This window comes from Silurus aristotelis (assembly GCF_946808225.1).
Source record: "Silurus aristotelis genome assembly, chromosome: 18".
Lineage (NCBI taxonomy): Eukaryota > Metazoa > Chordata > Actinopteri > Siluriformes > Siluridae > Silurus > Silurus aristotelis.
The window spans coordinates 9,981,828-10,003,206 of NC_139591.1; the positions used below are offsets into that span (position 1 = coordinate 9,981,828).

Consider the following 21,379-nt stretch of genomic DNA (forward strand, 5'->3'; position numbering starts at 1 on the left):
AGATTTATATAGCTTAAAAAGCTCATTGTGCTTTAAAGTATTATGTCGGTAACCAATAAGAGTGCACTCTGCAAGATTTTGACACTTGTGGCCAGAAAAGGGTATAATAGGAATTTGACAGTCTTCAGCGTGTAGGCAGACGCCTGTGACTACTTCCACCATTCCAGGCGCTTTCGCTGTTTTTGTATACATCCTGAAACCCATTGTACGAATGTTTTTTTTTACCCACTATGTTGTTGAAACAGAAAGATTTTGTTCAAAACTTTGGTAACACTTATACACACTTGGGCAAAGTGAGCGAGAAAGAGAGAGAATTAGACATAAGCCTGCTGAGTAAAAATGTGCTGTACAGCCTGTATTTAATGGCCTGTCTTTAGAGTAGCTCTGAGGGAGGGAAGGAATTTTAGCTGTCCGTTTGCTGACCTTTCCTCAGCAGGAGCGAGCGTGAAGCGGGAACTAGCCTTTTCTGGCATGCAGAGGAGAAAAGCAACCTGTCCTTACTATGGGAGAACTACTTCATTCATAATAGTGGTATTACAACACCATGATTTTGCAGCCTTCCAGGTCCTGGATATGGAGTTAGAATGTGAACAGATAAAAGGTGCTTTGAGAGGTGAGATGGAGAAGACGAGTAGAGAACTAGCATTTACCGGTAATTTTCCAGTATCCAGTTGCAAAAGAAATAACTTGTTCTTAAAAGAGATTAATCAGTCTTTCTTGCATTTGTTTCCACAAATATTTAAAACAATATAGTGGTGAATTTAATTAACATGAATTTTATTACCACTGATCTCTTCTAGATTTATTTTGCAAGAAGTGGCAGATTGCAACAGAAAGCCTGTTTATTACATTCTTTTGAGCTTAAAATTGCAGATTTAGACACAACAGCTTTAATGCTAAATTATGCTTTTAATGGTTAGTGATGCTTTTAATGCTAAATAAATAATGTTGGTGTGAAAGCATTCTATATGCTTTTAAAATATAGAGGTAAACAAAACAGACTTTATGTTTTACAAATTTTTACAACAATATATGGTTCGCCCCCAAACTGTCACACAATTTTATAGGAGGGCTTTGAAAGCAGTAGCATAAAATTTTCCCCTAACTTAAATCTCCACAACCACATTCTAAAATTTAGTGGAGCATCTTCCCAGAAGAATGGCGGGTATTATAATAGCAAATTGGGCCCAAATGTGAAATAGGAATTTTCAAAAAGCATATACAGGTTCCAATCTTTTGGTCATATATCTGCAACCTTTTCCCAGAGTAATGTACACCGTATTGCCAAAAGTTTGCAGACGCCTGGTCACTAGTATGGTATTTGCATTTTGAGCATCGCATTTCACATTTAATCTTAATTTGAACAGGTTTGGGTCTCCTAGGTCAAGTAAAGGGAAGATTTCATGCTACTGCATCCAAAGGCCCCGTACAATTGTGTGCCTTCAGTTTTGCGATAGCAGTTTGGGAAAGAACTATATATGGCTGGAAAATTCAGGTGTCCCAATACTTTTATTCACATAGTGTATGTTTCCATGTGTACCTTTTAGAAACCATAGTACCAAAATAGAAACATTTATCTGTATTAAATTTAATCTAGAATTTAAATTGAATCAGGGCATCTACAGAATCTCACAAAAGTAAGTACACCCCTCACATTTCAGCAACCTTTTAATTTTATGTTCTCAAAAGACAATACTATAGAAAAAAAAATGGATATTATTAAGAGTATTCAATGTGCAGCTTTTAAAGCAGTACAGGTTTACTGTCCTCTGAAAATGCCGCAGCCCCCAGTACCAGCAGCACTCCTGCAGCCTCAGACCCTGATGCTACCACCACCATGCTAGACTGTAGGCAAGCCACAATTTTCTTGGTACTTTTTACCAGGAAAATTTCAGAGGAAAGCAAACTTTTTTTTAGAGGAAAGCAAATCTATACTGCTATACAAGCTGCACATAAACTACTCTAAAATATATCCAAGTTTAATTTCGATAGTATTGTCCCTTGAGAAGATATAATAAAATGGTTGCTGAAATGTGAGGGGTGCACTCACTTTTGTCAGATACTGTAAAAATTTATGCAGTAAGGTGAGTAGTGTAATCTTGAAGGCTTGCGTATTAGAGCTGTCATCAGTTATGTTTATGGTAAGACATCAAGACTATAACACTAGTTGAGTCACCTTGAATGCTGCTATTGTATAAGTGGTAGACTACGTTTCCAGGAAAGCACACACTAGTCTTAATAACAGCATCACTTTCTCCTGACCTCGTTTTTAATACAGACACAGAAACAGCTGTGACTCTTCCATCTCGATGTCTCCTGCGTACCGCTACATGCCGGCTCTCCTTCAAAAGTCCTTGAAGCCTTTGCTGAGCTGCTTGCAGTAATCACTGATTATTAGCTGCACTAACTATATCACCAGACTTTTAGTAATTATACCACTCCACGTTTATTAGCTGTATAACGAAATTTTTATGGTTCACTCTTGAATGTAATTTTCAAGAGTGAAAAAGAAAAATTATATTTTATGCATAGTAGATAATTTATTTATCTATACTTTAAAACAAAAAAAGTCAGTTGTACAGGTTTTGGAATTCAGCACATTGAATATCTAAAGATTTTTGGCCACATCTGTCACAAGGCATTTCCCTGGCTCTTTCTAATGCTGAATGTATTTAAAATAATGAAGGCAGAATGCTGGAAATGTACAAACTCTCTCCCTCTATTCTTCCACATCAGAGCACATATACACCATATGGAGTTGTGTACTTGGCAAATTTCGAGACCAGGAATTATATAGAGAGATTTCAATAGGATTTGGACAGACAGCTTGTCTAAGCCAAACCCTGTGGTGATGGATCACAGGCAGATCGGCCCAGTCCCTGTCCCTAACACTGATATGTTACACATTGAAGTCTCATTACATGGTCTAGATACAGCGGGGAAAATAAGTATTTGACACATCAGCATTTTTATCAGTAAGGGGATTTCTAAGTGGGCTATTGACACAAAATTTCCACCAGATGTAGCCATCAAGCCAAATATTGTATTCATACAAAGAAATCAGAATATTTAAGTATACAAGTTGAGTCATAATAAATAAAGTAAATTGACACAGGGAATAAGTATTGAACATATAACACGGTGCAAAATGACATAGAAAGCCAGGAGATCACCTGAAATCTGTCAGTATTGAGAGAGAAACTCTACCCCCTATCAGTACTAATTGATATCAGCTGCTTTAGTCCTAATTGATGGCCTATAAAGGCTTCTCATTACCCAGGAAGCACACAGGAAAGACTTCATGATAGGTAAAAGCAAAGAACTCTCTCAAGATCTTTGTAAATCCCCTTACTGATAAAATGCTGATGTGTCAAATACTTATTTTCCCCACTGTATGTGCTGCCCAGGTCCTGAGTGGTACAGAAGAACTAATGACATAATGACAGTTTTCTTGTAAAAATATACAATGCTGCATCAGGTGTGGTATGCAGGGGCAAGTTTGTTGTATTTCTGTTAGACCAGGACAATTATTCACTAGCCTTGATTACACTTGGCATTAGGTGTTATAAGCAGATTTCTGCCAACCAACCCTTCTTAATTTGCATTTTGCACTGAGGTCACCTTGTGTGTGTTTTGGATATAGCCCAGGAGGGAAAAGTATAATTTTTAGAACCATAAACCCAGCATGGAAATCCACATGAGTCAGAGCAACAAGCATTCAGGTTCCAGGACCCTCAAGTAAAATTCTCAGACAGGGAGAGTTATACCAAAATCCCCCCAAAATATATAAAGCAGGGGCTGGTAATAGGACTGGAAAAAATATAGATTGGGGCATTGACCCAATGACATTAGAGGATCCTAAAGACATCCTTGTGTATCTTTGCGGGTACATATTTATCCTTTTATATAATTGAGTCTAACCTTCAATTATTAGATTTCAGCAAATAGTCCACAGGGTTTAGCTCCTAGCTGTTTATTGGCTGGCAAAACCTTGTTCTCCCCCTTGTGCCCTTACTTGTGCTCTTAATACTCTGCCTGTTTTTTTTTTTTCCTGAGCAGAGCTGGTGTTCTAAACAGACCAAGCTATTTAGCATTCTCAGCTCACCCGTGCCTGAGGGTTTTGGCCTTTTGAATGCTTGTTTCACTTTGTTTCTGTGAACTTTGGATAACTGGCATGGTTCCTATAGGGACTACAGATCGACTCAGACTAATTTTTTCTTTTTGTCAGGGTTTTTTTTTTTTTATATACTGTATTTGGTCTAATGCAGTCCTGAACCACATTACATAGCATAGTGTTCCACAAATGTCTGAATAAAAAATATTTCTTAAAGAATGATGGCAGTGAAATTAACATCTACACACTGCAATAACAAATGACACAAATGAGTTGTACAGGTAAAAGACTGTACCTATTTTATGGCCACAGTTTGATTATGGTGAAAGAAGTGAGGTTTAATAAAATATTTCCATCATAATGAATTTTCTTTCTTTCTTTCTTGCTTTCTTTCTTTTTTTCTTTCTTTACTTTTTTGAAATTAGTCGGTCAAGACATGTGAAAGGAACTACAAAGTTTGGGAGTGAACAAAATGTTTTGGGCATAGGTGTATTAATTTCCACAGAAAGCATTATTTATTTCTCAGGCTTGTGTGGATAAAATAATGCTTGAATTGTGGCCTTGCATGGACGATCAATAGTAGACATAAACAAGTTTAATTGTGCTTGTATGGTATGTGTGTATATACACTCTTTCCTGGCATCCTCACACAGTAACTCTCAACAGCACCTCTGTCTTTCCCAACCAATGAACAGAACCAAGCAATTAAATGTTTAATTGTGTCCCAAAATAGATCTGAATGCTTTTTTTTTTTTTTGCTGCCAGAGCTCATTGAGATAAAGAGAAAAGAGGGAGGGACATAAGCTTCAGTCCGTCCACAGAAAGTGAGTCAGCGGTCACTGAGCCCTATTCTATTATCTAATGGATTAGGATGACTTTGCATGCCACCCTATAGTTAGCAGAATGCAGCACAGAATCATATGAACTCTTCAACCTTAATGCAGATATAGGTTTATAACATTTTTAGCAGTGCACATTGTTACGAAGCAGTTTTATAGAATCAGTCTAATGTAATGCAAGAGCATGAAGGAGCACACACTGATTAGGCATTAAACATGTGTGTTGGGTGATGGCCAAGTTCTAGCATGACAGCATGTCTGTGGCTTGGACTACATCTGAACTGCTGCCACAGGTATACGGATAACGGCTTAACCCAAAGATCTCCACAAACACGAATTAAAATGCATGGAAGCCATCCAGTACTTCTCAGCCTGAACTAACAGCCACACAAGCTGGTGTTCTCTCATACATGACCAATAATTTCTTTATACTGTAAAAAAATTTTTTTTTTGTCAGTCAACGAAATTACCAACATACTCTCTATAAGAGCAATATGAGACTATTTTAGGATATTGGAGAAATATCTATTTAGGGAATCTCCTTATGCAATTAAGAAAATGTATGCCTTTAGATATTCTGCATATTATACAAAAAAATAATTAGAATTGGGCTGATTTATAAGGAGTTTAAGCAGAGCACATTGTTTCTAGAAAATGCAAAAAACATTATAAATGCATTGTAAACATACACTGACATGACATTACCATATATAACTATGTTTTGCTACCATAGTTACATGCACTAAATGTGCACACAACAGTTTTTTTTTTTTTTTTTAATATGACTTCCACCCACAGGAAGTCTTTCAAATAATCCTGTAAATTTATACAAAGAATATTTGTTAGTCATTTAAACCATCACAGTGCTAACCAACATAAAGCAGATAACACAGACTTATGAGTAGATGCATTAGATGCATCAAGGTAACACACTGCAGCATCTAGCCATGTTCATCATTCTGATCATTCTTTGCCCTGTAAGCTTATACACTGTATGGACAAAAGTATTGGGTCACCAGACTTTTCCAGCAATATGTGGTTCCACCCGAATAGTTACTACGATGTTGGGGACACAAAATTGAACGCTTATTTGGATTAGAATATCCAAACCTCTTCCACTTTCCCATGCACAAAGCCAGCTCCACGAAAATATGGTTTACATGGGTTGGAGTGAAGGATCTTGAGTGGCCTACTATAGACCTCAACCCTACTGAATACCTTTGGGATGAATTGGAAACCCTAACTGCACCCAGGGCCTTTCCACCTTACTTTAGTATCTGTCTTTACAAACACCCTTGTGGCTGAATGAGCACAAATCTCTACAAGCACCCCAAAGTCTAATGAAGCATGTTCCCAGAAAAGCGGTGGTTATTATTACATTAAATGGTGACTAAATGTCGAATGGGATGTTCACAAAGCACATGTAACTGTTATGGTCCGATACAACTCTTGTCCATACAGTATCTTTTATTTTGGTATGAAATAAAAACTTCCTGTGTGCTTATGCACAATTCTAGTCTTCAGATATAGCTACTAAAGGACTATTGCTAAAGCTTGAGGAATAGCTAATATCTAGCTAACTAATATAACTAATACCAAAAAATGTAAATGTGTCCTGTGAGATTAGTCTCAAAAATTACTACATGAGGGAACTTTATATAATGCAGCAGAAAATGTTATGTTGGCTAAATAAACTATTCTTTTCAGATTACTTATGCCCATTTATAAGCATTCAAACCATATGCTAGTTAACATTGTGCATAACATGAGGATTAGGCTGCAACAGGCTTTCACTTTGTTTTAGTTTTTTTGGCAATACAAAATGGAGATGAAGGCCATTTTATCTCTTTTTCTCTCTGTCTTTCTCTCTCTCTTTCACTTCTGCACACATACACAAACACTGGATAGTGTGGGGTCATGTAGGTCCAACATCAATCCTCAATGCCTTTCCTTGCTTAATATACATGATACACACACACACACACACACACACACACACACACACACACACACACACACACACACACTTGGCAGGTGTGGAGACAGTGAGGGATGCTGTATGTTTGCAGTAAGATGCCTGGTTGAGGCTGATGTACACCCTGCTGGCTGAAGATAAGAGAGATGTGTGGGTAGATCTCTCTCTCTCTGTCTTTCTCTACTTTTGTTTATCATTCTTTATCTCTAATTCTCTAATGCTTTCTCTTCCACATTCTTTCTTCTCACTGAGCTTTTTAGTCCAGTTGTCATATTAATTCACAGTGGTGTCTGTGATTCAGGATTTTCTTTTGAGACATATTTGTTTGCAATTACTCTGAAAATAGTTCTGTTTGCTTTTTTTGTTTCTAATCGTTTCTTTAGAGTTTTTAATCATTTGAATCTATAATGTAATGAGTGGTCTAATAAGTGTAGGTGTGCATGCATAATTGGTTCTGTGATATTATATGCAGGACATTATTAGAGTGTGATTTTTAGATTTTAAAAAGAGGTTGCATTTGTCTGGCAGCTACCATAGATAGCACTCTGAAATTAATCTTAGTTTAAGCTATTTGACTTTCAATAATGGAGGTTCTTTAATAATAATAATAATAGACACTCTAAAAATAAATAAATAAATAAATAAATAATAATATGACCCTGGATGTTTAGCATGTATATATTACACAGTGCATGTTGTGTACCTTCTTTGATAGTACCACTGCAACATTAAAGAAAATGTTCTGACACTATATGTGTCTACAGACTGCTATAAATGAATCACCCTAATTATTCATATAAAAAAGTAGATCATGCTTGTTATTGTAAGACTGGCAGCACATGAAACTCGCTCGCTTGGTTTTTTTTTAGTACTTTGTAAAGTGGGGTGATATGCTACATGACCGAGAGAGAGGACTTTATTCCTGCCTGCCTGCCGGCTGTTGACACTGATGAAAACCCGCCATAACCGTATATGTATACATGATACACAAGGTGTATTGTGATGCTCGAACCTGTTTCGGCCTCTTAGTGGGGGGAATAAGTTTGATAAAGGGTAATCTCAGTTCGATGAAGGGAAATCTTAATGATACACATACATTTTTATTAATTTATATGCTTAGCATTCTGAGGAAGAACCACATCCGGTATGAGTGTGATGATCTGTTGTTCACATAATTTTTGATTACTTTGGCTAATAAAACAGTGCAGCTGTAAGTAAAATGTATTCAACATTTATTTAACAATTGTGAATGTGTGCAGTGAAAGGCGATTTAAATGCAACCTGAGGATATTAATTACTCCTTAAACATTCCTGATGTCTAATCACTTACTCACCTAAGATTTCTTTTTGTTCATTTTTGGTATACTGCATGTGTCCCACAGGACTACTCACAAAATACTTCCTTGAGTTAATGGTGGTTGACTAAAACACTGTTAAAGAATTCTGTGTTTAAATAAAATCAGATGCTATACTGTGATTAAACATTGATTACTGTGTTCGCAATAGACTGCGCCTGAGTTTATTAGCAGGTGCGTTGTGCCTCAGGTGTCTCATGTTTTTCATTGTTTATGTGAGTTTCACTATAAGTTGAATCCACTGGATTGGATCTCGTCCCCTAGGCCATCAGTGGCTTTGTAAGTGGGTGTGATAGGCTTTTTGTTTTCACCGTAGCCTTCATAAAATTGAAACACACAAGTTTCTTCTGGGGAGCTGGGATTTCCTTGTTGCCTTGTACCCTCTTACTGCTCTATTTTGATCCTGCTCATATTGCCATTTCTCTTGTTTTCTCTCCCATAACTGCCGCTTGTCTGTGCCTCTCCTGTCCCTTGCTAATACATTACTGCAGTATGCACAGATCAGAGAGGTGTATTCACTGTTTTTCAGCTGAGAAGTGTTGACACAGCAGCTTCAGCCGGAGCATTGTGTACTGTGGATGTGTTTTAGCTTTGTATGGTGCTGTTGCTGCTGCTGTTGCTTCTTCCAAAGCTTAGAAATAGACAGGGACCAGAGCCAAGGATGAGACTGTACTGTCCAAATCTAATTAACCTTCAGAGGTCTTTATTGCAGTGCTGACTAGCATAAAACTGACCATTATTAGATAGCCATTCGGCTCATCTTGTAACAAGCCAAGGAGTTTTGGACAGAATTGCATCGCTAATAAAATATTAGAGGTGTAAAAAAAATGCCCTGGTGTAAAGTGATGCAGTGAGCTTCTGATTTATGTAATGGCCATTCTGTTCGATTCATTATGGACAGTTAGATTCAGCTACAGTCTATTATAATAATGTTCGCTAAAGTGTGCTTTTATGTTTGGAACAAAATCCATATTGTTTATTGCAACCCTGTGAATAGATCCAACATTTGCTTATATTTTCTTGCATGAAAAGTTAGAATTGTACTTGAATTGCTGAAAGATTTGTATTATTATTTTTAAATACAGAGGTGTGTAATTGATTTATTTTTAACCATGAATTTGTATGCGTTATTTGGTAAACGGATGTTCTTTCGTGGGAAAAACTAGCTTTGTCTTTCTTTCCTTGTCTCTCCTGATGATGATGGATAGTGACATGTTGATTGACCACAGTGGCAAGCGGAAGCTTCACAGAAACAGCAGGACCACTGGACTGCGTTTCCCCCAAGGGGATTGTGGGATGGAATGAGCAGATGGCCATCACAATGGATCCAGAAATCTTAATCTGAGATAACAAAAGGCCCTTTCTCCTTGCTTCATTGATGTCATTGTGTGTGTGTTTGAGGTTTGGAATAGTGAGAGTGAGGGCATGTGTATATGCGTGAGTGACACTGAAAGATTGGCTGCTTGGTTTGTCCCTGACATGTGACTGCTAGTGTGTGATGACAATTAGATTTAGGTTGAGGTATTAAGGGCTGAGAGAGGACACTAAAGTGCAGTACAGAGAGCACTGAGAAAGTGGTCAGGCTGGAAACCGTGAATGAATCACACATGGAGCATCGCCAGAAGATGTCATACCTTGGGCAGGGATCGTCCTCCTGTCATCCATATTTCACACAGTAAGGTAAAGAACAGGTGAGACATATGTCCCCTTCAACCCCCAGTGTCTCTCTATCTGTCTTGACATTTCATAGTCAAGCCTGTGTTAAAATGCACCACATTATGATCAGGTATCATGGTTTATATTACAGATTACTTACACAGCAGTGTTGTAGTCTCTAAACCAATTTCTTCTTCACTTCCTTTATGCTCCAGTATCTGTACCTGTTCCACATGACATGCATGATCATGACCCTTGTTTTTAGAGCAATGTTGTACTTGTACTTCATTTCTGAGAATCTGCTCAGTAGGATCAAAATTTTAGAGAGGTCCGTCTTAGAGAAATGTGCCATAGCTAAAAAAAACACAGTGCCAAATGTGTGCTACATCCCTAATCCCTCCTGCATTGGTTTTCTTTTTATCCAAATAATTACCATAGACACAAGTTTAATCCAGTTTTAAACATGTTACCTGTTAATTACTAAATGATCATGCATGTAAACTAAATTAAATGACACATTGCATGTTCTTGTGTGAGTTGACAGTCAGATGTCGGATGTTATTGTATTACACCTAACAAGATGAACAGCTTATGTCTTAAAATGGACTTTGCATGTCCTCCTTAGTGGCTGAGATGTGCTGAGAACTGATCATAACGGCTGTTTTTTTCCCCACAGGCTATATTCTGTCACTAAATTATGTGGGCGTTGCTGTTTCCATATAGAATGTGACAGCTGGAGATGCTATGTGGGAAGAAAAGAAAAAACTCGGAAAACTACGAAGGCCTGAATTTTCAGAACTACAGTAGTTTCAGCAGAGCAGGATTGTTGGTCCACATCAGTATTCCAAATGCTTTAGCGAATAACTCGCTCCCCTTGTCTAATCCAGCTGTCTGATCTGATCTTTTCTGATCTAATGTGTGTGATGCACAAAGACCCATGGCCACTAGAGGGCTGCATGAATTAGTTAGTTGGAAAGTAAACTGCAACATTTTCTAAAACCAGAACAAGGTTTCATAGACTATTTTCATACTTAAACTATGTTGACACTGTGTTTATATGATGCACATTGTATGGAAGATCATGAAGTTTTGGGTTGGCGGCAAGGTTATCATTCATATTAGTCATTTTCTTGGGTGGAGTTGTGGAAGAGTTTTGCATTGAATGCTTGGGGGAAAAAAATGAATTAAACTGCTGCTCCTGAACATTACGTTACTACATTACTATATTAATTAGAAGGAGATTATTAATTCTAATGGCAGTAGTAGTGTATTTGTTAGAAGGGTGTTTTGTGCTGTGTAGAACCTACATGTGCCTCTTTTATAACAGCAATATTCCAGAGGTAACAATTTCCTATTTATTAAAGAATCAAAACATCATACATTTTATGTTTTCAGTTGCATTTAATGCTGTGGAATGTTTGCAAAACACCTAACTATTTAACTACCCACCTAACTACCTACCTAACAACCAATTTGCTACATCAGAGGGCAGCATAACCCCAAAAATTCATCCCGGTCTTGAGTACATGAGCTCAGAGACTTTTATGATTAGCTTGTACTCTCATTGACAGGAAACAGTAATGTTAGTAGTAAAAGTTTTGCCCTTTTAAACCCTGGCAATGGCTGTGGCCTCATCAGGATTTGAACAAAAGGCACTTTAACTGTTGCACCACTCTGGTTTTCTTTGATGCACATTATAGAGATCATAGTGTTATCTGTTTCTAAAGAAACAATATCATAAAGCTGTGGCTGCAGCCAAAACAAACAGAGCTGCTGTTACAGAAAATCAGTCTACACTTGTATCCAATCAGATTCTTTTAGTTGTAGCGTATTAAAGCTTTTGTCTGTGCATAGGATGTTAAATACACATTATGGATTTGTTGAATATTGAACTATGTATAAATATTGCTCAACTTTATGATCTATATTATCACATTACCACTACACCACCACTTTACATTTTAAAATGTGTTTTAATGTTTAAATCCCATTTAAATTTGGTAAAATGTATCTGGTTGACCTGCTGATGGTGCCCCACTTGTTCCAATGGTGAGGACTTCACACATATTTTCACATATTTGTCAATATCTTTCTCAAGTACAACTCCTCCAGCTCCAATGCTAGCCGAGTTGAATCAGGTACATTACAACTGCACAAGACACGGAGGAGAATTTTCCATCCACTGTAATACAACCTTAAATTTGGCTCATGAATTTCAGATCTTAACCACCAGTCCATCCTTCTCTTGAGCTCTTTTTACCTCTCTAGCAGCCTCTCTCAGTCGAGTCTTAAAGTTGTGACCTTTAATACCCCTCACACCGATATATTCTGCCATACTGCATGTTCCTCTCAAGCTGTGAGGCAGAGAGTGATGAATGTAGAGAGGAAATCTGTCAGCAGGTCTGAAGCTCTACGTCTGCTTCTCACCAGCATTATGGCAGTATGTAAATGGAGGCTTGATTTCTCTGGTTGTTCAGTAGAGAGCTTGTAACAAAAACATGGACATAATAAGAGGGCGCTTTTGGACTGAAGATCACTTCATGAGCACGATTCATGAGATTAGAGGGTTGTGATGTTTGTTCGTTTTGTTCTTTCAATAAATATTTTACATACTATTTGTGCTCTATGTAATTTTTTCCATTTTAAAATCGTGGTCAACCATTAATTACCAGCTCTCCTTCAGCTCTCCCACCACCTCCTCATTGTCTATGAAAAGCTCCTTTTAGCTCATGTTAAGTGCTTAATCTCTGATCTCGTGTCTTGAATTGGCTCTTGCTGCACAATAGGAGCAAATTATCCCGGGTAGCCGAATACACAATTAGCTCTCACACTGTTAAAGCGGACCATTCCAGGCCCCTTTGAAGGCTCCGATTAATGATGCGGTTCTTCAATGCACCTTTTTACTCTCCACAGGCTAATGCCGACTAATGGCTAACCGGCCACGCTCTAGTGTCCTCTCACCCCTGACCTCTGTCATTGTCATTAAAATGACCAGCAATTGGTAGAGTTATGTTCATTTGCACAAATATCAGCTCAGATGAGGATGCAGGGCATAAATGATGAAGCAAAAATGCATTTCTTTATAAAGTCAAAAAGGAAGGTCATGTTCATACAGTATATGCTTGTGTAGAAGAAATTCTGTGTGCAAACCGGGGTTATTGTGGAGAAGTGTGACTTGCTGTCCTACAGCTGAAGCTACAGGAGAGTGAGTTTATTATTAAATCTGTCACGCTGCATAGAGTCGTGTTCCCAGCATGAAATTCCTGCTTTACAACTTTTTCTTTTTTTTCCCGGCTCCTTTCTGTTGGTTTATTAGCGTTTCAGAGTTAGAGCTCATTAAAATGACCTTGCTTGGTAACCTCAGCTGCATCTGAAGTGTCCTCGACTTGCTGAGCCAATTCTCTGGAGCTTTCATGGAAAACCACACTCGTGCCATTGTGTGCTGTGTGAAACGGTAGTCTTTGCAAAGTCTTGGTCTCTGTTCTAAATTTCTGGGTCATCTTCTGTATAAGGTCAGTCTCAGTGAGCGCAGATTGCTTGGCACTTCTAACCTGGCTCATTTGATAAATTGCAACGCATGGGGAGAGCGAGAGAGTGCTAGAGCAGAAAAAGGCCAAGCTGGTGTGTTGCCATTACAGTTAGGTGATACTGTCTTAGATGATGTGAGAAATAAAAGAGAGAGAAATGAGTGAAAACATTCAGGCCAGCAAATTGTAAGAAGAGGGAAACAAAGCAGTGTACAACAGATGGTCAAATCGCAGTAATCCTTAAAAGATCTAAAGTGCAAGCAATTAAAAGAAGGGGGTTGATTAAAATTTGAGTTGGAGAAAGAGACGGCTTATAAGACTAGAAGTAGTTAAGAAATTAAAGTGATCTTTCAGCGATCTTAGAAAATACATATAACCGAACTCCTTATTGGTGCAAAATTAGTAATTTGCTTGATTTATGGAAATTCTATAGATAAATGATACATTTTCTACAGCATTTATTGGAAAGAAATAAGACCCAAATAATCAATATATTATATTCAGATTTTATTATATTGGATTATATGAACATATGCGATTTACCAAACAAAACTGTACATGACTTTTACTAAGACCCTTGTGGCTGAATGAGGAGTGGAGGTTATTAGAAAAAATCAGAATCTTATGGTTTTGTTTGCTAAACCGGTTTTGTTTCTGCTTATGAATATAGTAGCATGTCAGTATGTGATGATCTACCAAAATAAATCTTAGCGAGTCTTTCAGAAATAAGACTGTTGTCTGTGTTTACAAATTATGGAAAAATTTCAGAATAAAGTTCCTTAACATAAAATTGCAAAGATTTTGAATATCTTATCATCTACAGTACATAATATAGTTAAAAGATTAATCAGAGAAATCTCTGTATGCAAGGGACAAGTGTGAAAATTAATATTGGACACCTGTGATCAATGGCCTTCAGACAGCACTGCATTAAAAACAAATGTTATTTAGCAATGTTAATCACGGCATGGCCTCCACATCCAGAAATCATTATCTGTGAACACACTTTGCTGTGTCATCCACAAATACAGGTTAAATCTCTATCATGCAAAGAAGAAACCATTTTTTAAAATTAACCAGAAACCCTACCATCTTTTAGGGGCCAAAGCTCATTTAAAATGGACTAAGGCAAGGCTTCAGGGAAGTCCTTGCATATTTTAGCAAGAAAATGCTAAACCACATACTGCATATATTACAACAGCATGGCTTCGTAATAGAAGAGCCTAAGTACTGGACTGGCCAGCCTGTAGTCTAGATCTTTCACCATTTGAAAATATTTGGCACATCAAGAATACGACAAAGAAAACCCAGGACTGCTGAACAGTTACTGTAGGATTCTGTATTAGATATGAACAAGACAACATTCCTCTCTCAAAACTATACAACATAAAAAAAAAATTATTGTGGTTGAATAGATTCATTTTTAAATGTACAATGTGTGTGTGTGTGTGTGTGTGTGTGTGTGTGTAATATAATCGCATGCATTTGTAAAAATGGGAGAAGTTTTGACTGAACATGTAATGAGATACAAAATATTTCAGGAGTTACTGGATTAACATGCTACTATGACTCCTACTGTGCAGTGTGCGGAAGGGTGAAAAGGGTCTATTAACTCTTTTTCTGGATGAGCGGATGCACTTAGGTGTTGTGTAGCTTTACATTATTTTTGTGGGATGAGTGATTTATTGTCAAGGCCATTTGGAGCGTGTTTAATTCATATGCATAGCAAACTACAACTAATCGGAATTGTCCGATGTTTGTAGGATATAGGATTATTAAATATTTGTTGGACCATGAATTTTTATTTTGGCTAAAGGGTTATAATAAATGCCTCCAGAAAGTAGTTGTGTTGCTCATGCCAGCTGTCTCCCTCTCTTTTGGCACTGCCATTGAATGGACTGCTAGTCTTGCAGTTGCATAATTAGATGCTCAATGCCCCACTAGAACAGGTTTGCTCATACCTCTGGCTAGTCTCCCAATTTCAGCTTTACTTCTAATTATGTTGTTCATCAAAGCCTTTGGTTGAACTGCATTGATTTTATTGGAAATCTGGGATCTGTGTTGCATTGTCAAATGTAGTTAAGGCTGTGAATATTGTTCAACTGAGATGCACTCCAAAATTATGATTATGGTAATAGTCTCGATGTTCAGTGCACTTCAAAATTTCAATGGCTTAAAGGGTGTGAATTGTAAACAGTGTCATATGTTCCAGAATTTAATGGACTGCTCCAATCAGTAAGTGGAAAAAACTTAATTCATGGATATGGAAATCAGTCAGTCTAGCCTTGTGAAAGTAAATAGCAAGAAACCAGATGGTTAGTCATGAACCTCTGCAGTCCTTGACCTTCAAAGCAAATGGCTAGAGAGAGAGAGAGAGAGAGAGAGAGAGAGAGAGAGAGAGAGAGAGAGAGAGAGAGAGAGAGAGAGAGCAGCTGGCCGTTCACACAGTCATCATATCAGTCACATTTATGATGCCGTTCTAAATGAATGATTCAAGAACCAGCATTTCTGCTTTTAGAACTCAACCATTGAATTTCATTACTCATTACTAATGCACCGTTGATGTTCTATGCTTGATGTTCTATCTAACACACCCCAGTTCAGCCTTATTCAAGCATGTTACTTAGCTGATGAGTAAGAGTGGGTGAGTTGGAGGTGGGAAACCGCCAGTATGTGCAGGGCAGTGGTGCTCCAGGACCATGGTAGAGCGAATTTATTATAGCATAATTTAGAATTGATATTACTCATGTTAAGATTTATTTTAATTTTACATTTCTAACCCTCCAGCAGGTTTGGAAGAAATATTCGGTCATGTCGTCTTAATCCATTTTCACATAGTTTTATTGCATGTTCTTAATTGGATCACATTTGTCTGTGGACTGCTTGTATGGTAGTGAGATCATTTCTCGTGCTTTTAGTGCGTCTGTGTATGGGTGTGTGTGAGGGAGCTGTGCAGTGTGACCGAATTAAAGGCCGTAATTATTGAGCAAATGGATTTGGCGCATGTAATAACACTGTCTTGGCAAGCCATTTGTGGCCATCCCTGCAGCAGCCCATTAGCACACAGCGTTACTTATAGTGCGGCGCACAAATGGTGGAATGAATCAGAATTTTATGCTTTACAATTGATATTTGACCATAACCATAACAGTAAGATAATGTTATGTGTGAGGAAGTAAAGGAGTGTTCATCAAACTGAGCCTCATCATACACACAACAGACCTGCCAATTGTGTTCTTGGCCTTCGGTAAAGGAAAATTTAATCAAGAATCTTATAACAGAGAATCGTTTTATCCAACATTTAAATGAATGCTTTAATTTGTTTCTGGAAGTAAAATCTTTGAAGTTTGAAGTAGAGCAATTACTGTGCGTTCAGTTTACATACAAGTTCATAGAGTGCATACTCCTCTTAGTCGTCTCGGTGATCTCAGCAGTGGTACATTCATTCATTCATTTTCTCCCGCTTATCCGTAATTCGGGTCGCGGGGGCAGCAGTCTAAGCAGGCCCCCGCCTTCGACTGCTGGCCAATCTTCACGGCACCGTCCCTTACGGTCCCTCCTGCAGGTGGTGAGCCCACGGGAAGGCGGCCCCACGTCGCTTCGACGTCACGGTCCTTGATTTATTTTTCTCGTAAGAGTCCCCTGGAGCATAGAGGGTTAAGGGCCTTGCTCAAGGGCCCAAGAGTGGCAGCTTGGCGATACCGGGGCTTGAACCCCCGACCTTCCTATCGGTAACCCAGGGCCTTAACCGCTGGAGCCACATGGAGAAGTGTCTGGGGAATCTGCTTAGACTGCTGCCCCCGCGACCCGAATTACGGATAAGCGGGAGAAGATGAATGACATATATATATATATATATATATATATATATATATATATATATATATATATATATATATATATATATATATATATATATATAGGGAGAGAGAGAGAGAGAGAGAGAGAGAGAGAGAGAGAGAGAGAGAGAGAGAGAAAATCTACAGGCAATCTGAGCAGAATTTCGAACAGCTAAACAGAATTAAAAACATCTTTCTTTTTAATACTCTGTTTAAATCAAATTAATATTTACAGCATTGAACTGTATAGACAAATGTCTGTCCATGTTTTTTTTTTTTTTACTTTCTAGTTTGTGCAACGTAAAGTAAAAAAAAAGACGCTTTAAAAATTTTTTTTTAAATGTCTACCTGAACCCAGTGCAAGTGTGATGGCTTGTATACTCAACTGTATACTCAGACTGTGTTGCTTATATACTGCAGTCTCTTTTATTTTGTATTTAAAAGACATTTGGCTAAAATCTTAGTTATATTACAGCAGCAATATTGCTGTAATATACAATAATAAACCCCAACATTCTAATCTAGTGGCAAGATGCAGTCAGCCTCAATAATCTGTAATTAATGCCATAAAAAGTATAATATGTAGTACGAACATATATGCATACGTGTATATATAGCAGATAAAATACAGTATGAAATTGAGCAACCTTTTATATGCAGCTGTGCGAAATTAGACTTGCCAGTTTTAAAATGTGTGTGCAGATTTAGATTATTAAGAAAGCAATTAGGCTGCAACAATAACAAAGAATGACAATGTGATGTGCAGTAGATGATGGGAGTCAGGGGTGTTTTTCCTCATTATTACTGTAAATAATTTAATACTAAATCTTTTTATTTTATTGTTGACCGTTTACACCACTTGCTTTCAAGATTCATATGGGATAAAAAAAACATTTATAGACATCTAATTTAGAGATATTAACATTGTTGGATAAGATGTATATGTTGTTTCTGGTCTCTTTTCCCAGCATCTTTCTGTTTATTCATGAGCTTGTTGAAATGCTTTTAAAGTGCTTCCAAATTCATAACAGCTCTGTGTGTATGTGCATGCATACACTATTGACAATGGACATATGGACAGCTTTGTTGTTTTAGCAAAGTTTTAATGACCATGTTTATTTTTTGTCTCTTTGCTAAATTACACACAGAAAATACTGGAAATATGTACACATTTAAAAATATCAAAAACAATTTACAGAACAAAATGGTTTCTTCAGGCAAAAGTCAGTATTTACTGTGACTTTCCTTTGCGTTAAGCACATTTTTAACTATTTTAGGGAGACTATCACGAAGAAATCTCCTGATATACTGTACCAGTCTCTAGATGGTTCGGGATGTTTGTGTGGTCATCATCGACTTCTTTAAAGGTCTAAGTGTTGCTTAGAATTGTCTGTTGAACAAATGTCTAGCCACCGTATATAATAATAAAGATCCAGGAATGGTGAAAGTATTGGCTTGGTTTAAGGAAAAAGAAAAACGTAACATACATTTATGATGTCCGACAAGAACAGGCATTTATATGCTACCGCTAGTCTGCTGGGAGAAAAAAAAGCAAAAACAAACCATGTGCTCATGTGTCTGTACAGTTCAATGCTGTAAATATTAATTTGATTTGAACAGAGTATTAAAAAGAGATTTTTTTATTCTGTTTGGCTGTTCGAAATTCTGCTCAGATTGCCCGTAGATTTTTTTCTCATTTTCTGATTGTCCCTCCTTTGCATCATTCTTGGTTTCCCATCAATACGTTGCTACATGGAATCTTTATCCGTGTCCCTGTGACAAGCTGTCTCTTCAACTATACTTGCAGACACGATCTGTTCCAGTCAGCACTGTTGCTGCGTTTACAGGTATTCTGAGCTATATGCAAATCCAAATGCTGCCACTTTGCCTGGTTCCTCACTTGTGTCTAGTGACTATTTTTTTTGTCGATTTAGCCCCGAAAGCACACGGCAACGTATAGCTCGTATAATAGATGGTTGCTGGCAACATCACTTTAAACATCGTATGGTGGATACATTTCTGCCATGGAGCAGTGTCAAACCCGGCACCAAGCACTGTGGTGTGCACTGAGGTGTCAGTAGAAATGACAAACTGCTTTGAAATGGCCCAATCTTCTTTGAACACATCTCCAAATACATATACTGGCAGAAATAAGGATGTCCAAACATTAACCCTCGGCATGAGATGTTCTGTGGAACTCTTACAGGATATAAGGGGTAGGAAATGAATTTCTCAACTGTGCCTAAACACTATCAGACTTTGGCCTAATTTCAGCTAATGAATTCTACATTCTTAGTGGTCGATGTGGCTCTGATTGCCCTGGACAATTCCCATAGTGTTGATCTGATGCAGCAGAGACCAGGATGGCCTTTCTTGTTCAAAAAAGAATGATCAGTGTCTGTTTAAAAGCAAAACCTCTGTGTTTCAGGGTTTTAGAAGTGACAAAGCCATTTGGAACAATGCATCAGAGAAATAGGATAACGCATCGACCTAGGGCGAGAGTTACATTGCATTTATCTTATCTCTTGAGGAATATTAGTTTTAAGTCCACCTAACCAGCTTGCCTTTTTTTCATCCTGGATGTCCAAGCAAATACGATTTGCCTACACTTGTTTATTGGATTCTGATGTGTGGTGAATAAGAAGGTTTTTAGAAAAAGACTAACTAGTTTACCTTGAATATGGCTAATAACTAGAAGAGGCTGTCCAGCTGGCTGAATGAAAAATGAAAATGAAAAGTCACTGCTGGAGCAGGTGTTGTGCATCTTTGGACTAAGTAAATGCACTGTACTAGGAAACTCTTTTATAGAGCAAATGCCACGGGAGTGTCTGTATTTCTGTCTATTTATTTCTATCGATCTATCGCAATTTGATGTTCACGGGTCACAACAGAACAGATTCAGTGCAACTGCCCTGAAGTTAGCAAACAGTTTGCACAATAGCACTTCATTTAACTGTACCATTTTCACATGATAAGGATTATACAGTTTTTGATGTTTGATCGATTAGTTGATGAAGCTCTACTCTTAGTACAGATATATATATTCAAATTTCAGATGCATAATATAAATGTATATAATATTATTTTGGCTATTATTGAAGTCATAGCACATATTATTGCTGAACTGTGTACATTAGTCTCACATTGATATTATTTGTTGATCTGCATGTTTTCAAGTTATTGGTGACTGGATTAAACTCTTAAACAAATTAAACAATCTAGTGACCAATCAGATCACCAAGTATAACTTAATAATAAATATAATCACTTTATTAGCTATCATTCCGAATTACCGTATTTTTCGGACTATAAGCCGCTACTTTTTTCCCTCGTTTTAAACAACGAAGCAGCTTATTTATGAATTTTTCCTGGGTTTTTCCCGGTTTCACAAACTTCAAGCCAAAAACTGAGCCCATAACATTAGACCAATGACATTTCAAAAAAAAAAAAAAAAAAAGCACCTCACCTGTGTTCTGAGCTGCACGGCATCGGGAGAAAAAAGTTTTTTTTTTTTTAAACGCACGACGATGACAAAAGATAAACTCCCAAGAGGAATAGTTGTGAAAGAAAGGAGGAAGACCGTGAACAATGACTTACTTGGTAGGCTACATTTCAGATACAAGCCATTGTAACGCGTTGAGTCTGGGTCATGGATAGCTCCCTAACTCCAGTTGCAACAGAAATCATATAAGCACAGACAGGTTTCCAAAACTTGTGCTTTTTTATTTTTCTTGGCAACAGCGTTACGGGTTAGTCAAAGAAACTTAGAAATGAGCATCAGAAAATAATAAGGACATATTCCTCGGTCTTGCACACACGCAGTAATAGCGGAAAAAGGCTATAACGGGCGGCAGGCTATTCCCAAAATGCCGCTCTGCTCTTGAAGGAGCCACAACATATTTCACCCGTTACACCGTGTAACAGACACTGTCTTTCATTAAAGCCTGTGTAAAGTTCATTAGTTTCAGTGTAGACTTATACACAGGTGCGGCTTATTTATGTTCAAAATAAAAATCTTTGTCAAATTCAGTGGGTGCTGCTTATATATGGGTGCGCTTTATAGTCTGGAAATTA

The 21,379-nt window shown here is 37.6% G+C and overlaps 1 protein-coding gene across 18 annotated transcripts in view; it reads left to right on the plus strand.

Annotated features, from left to right (window-relative positions):
- nbeaa (neurobeachin a) overlaps positions 1–21,379 on the plus strand; it is a 162,560-nt gene that overhangs the window by 39,985 nt on the left and 101,196 nt on the right. The window lies entirely within an intron of this gene.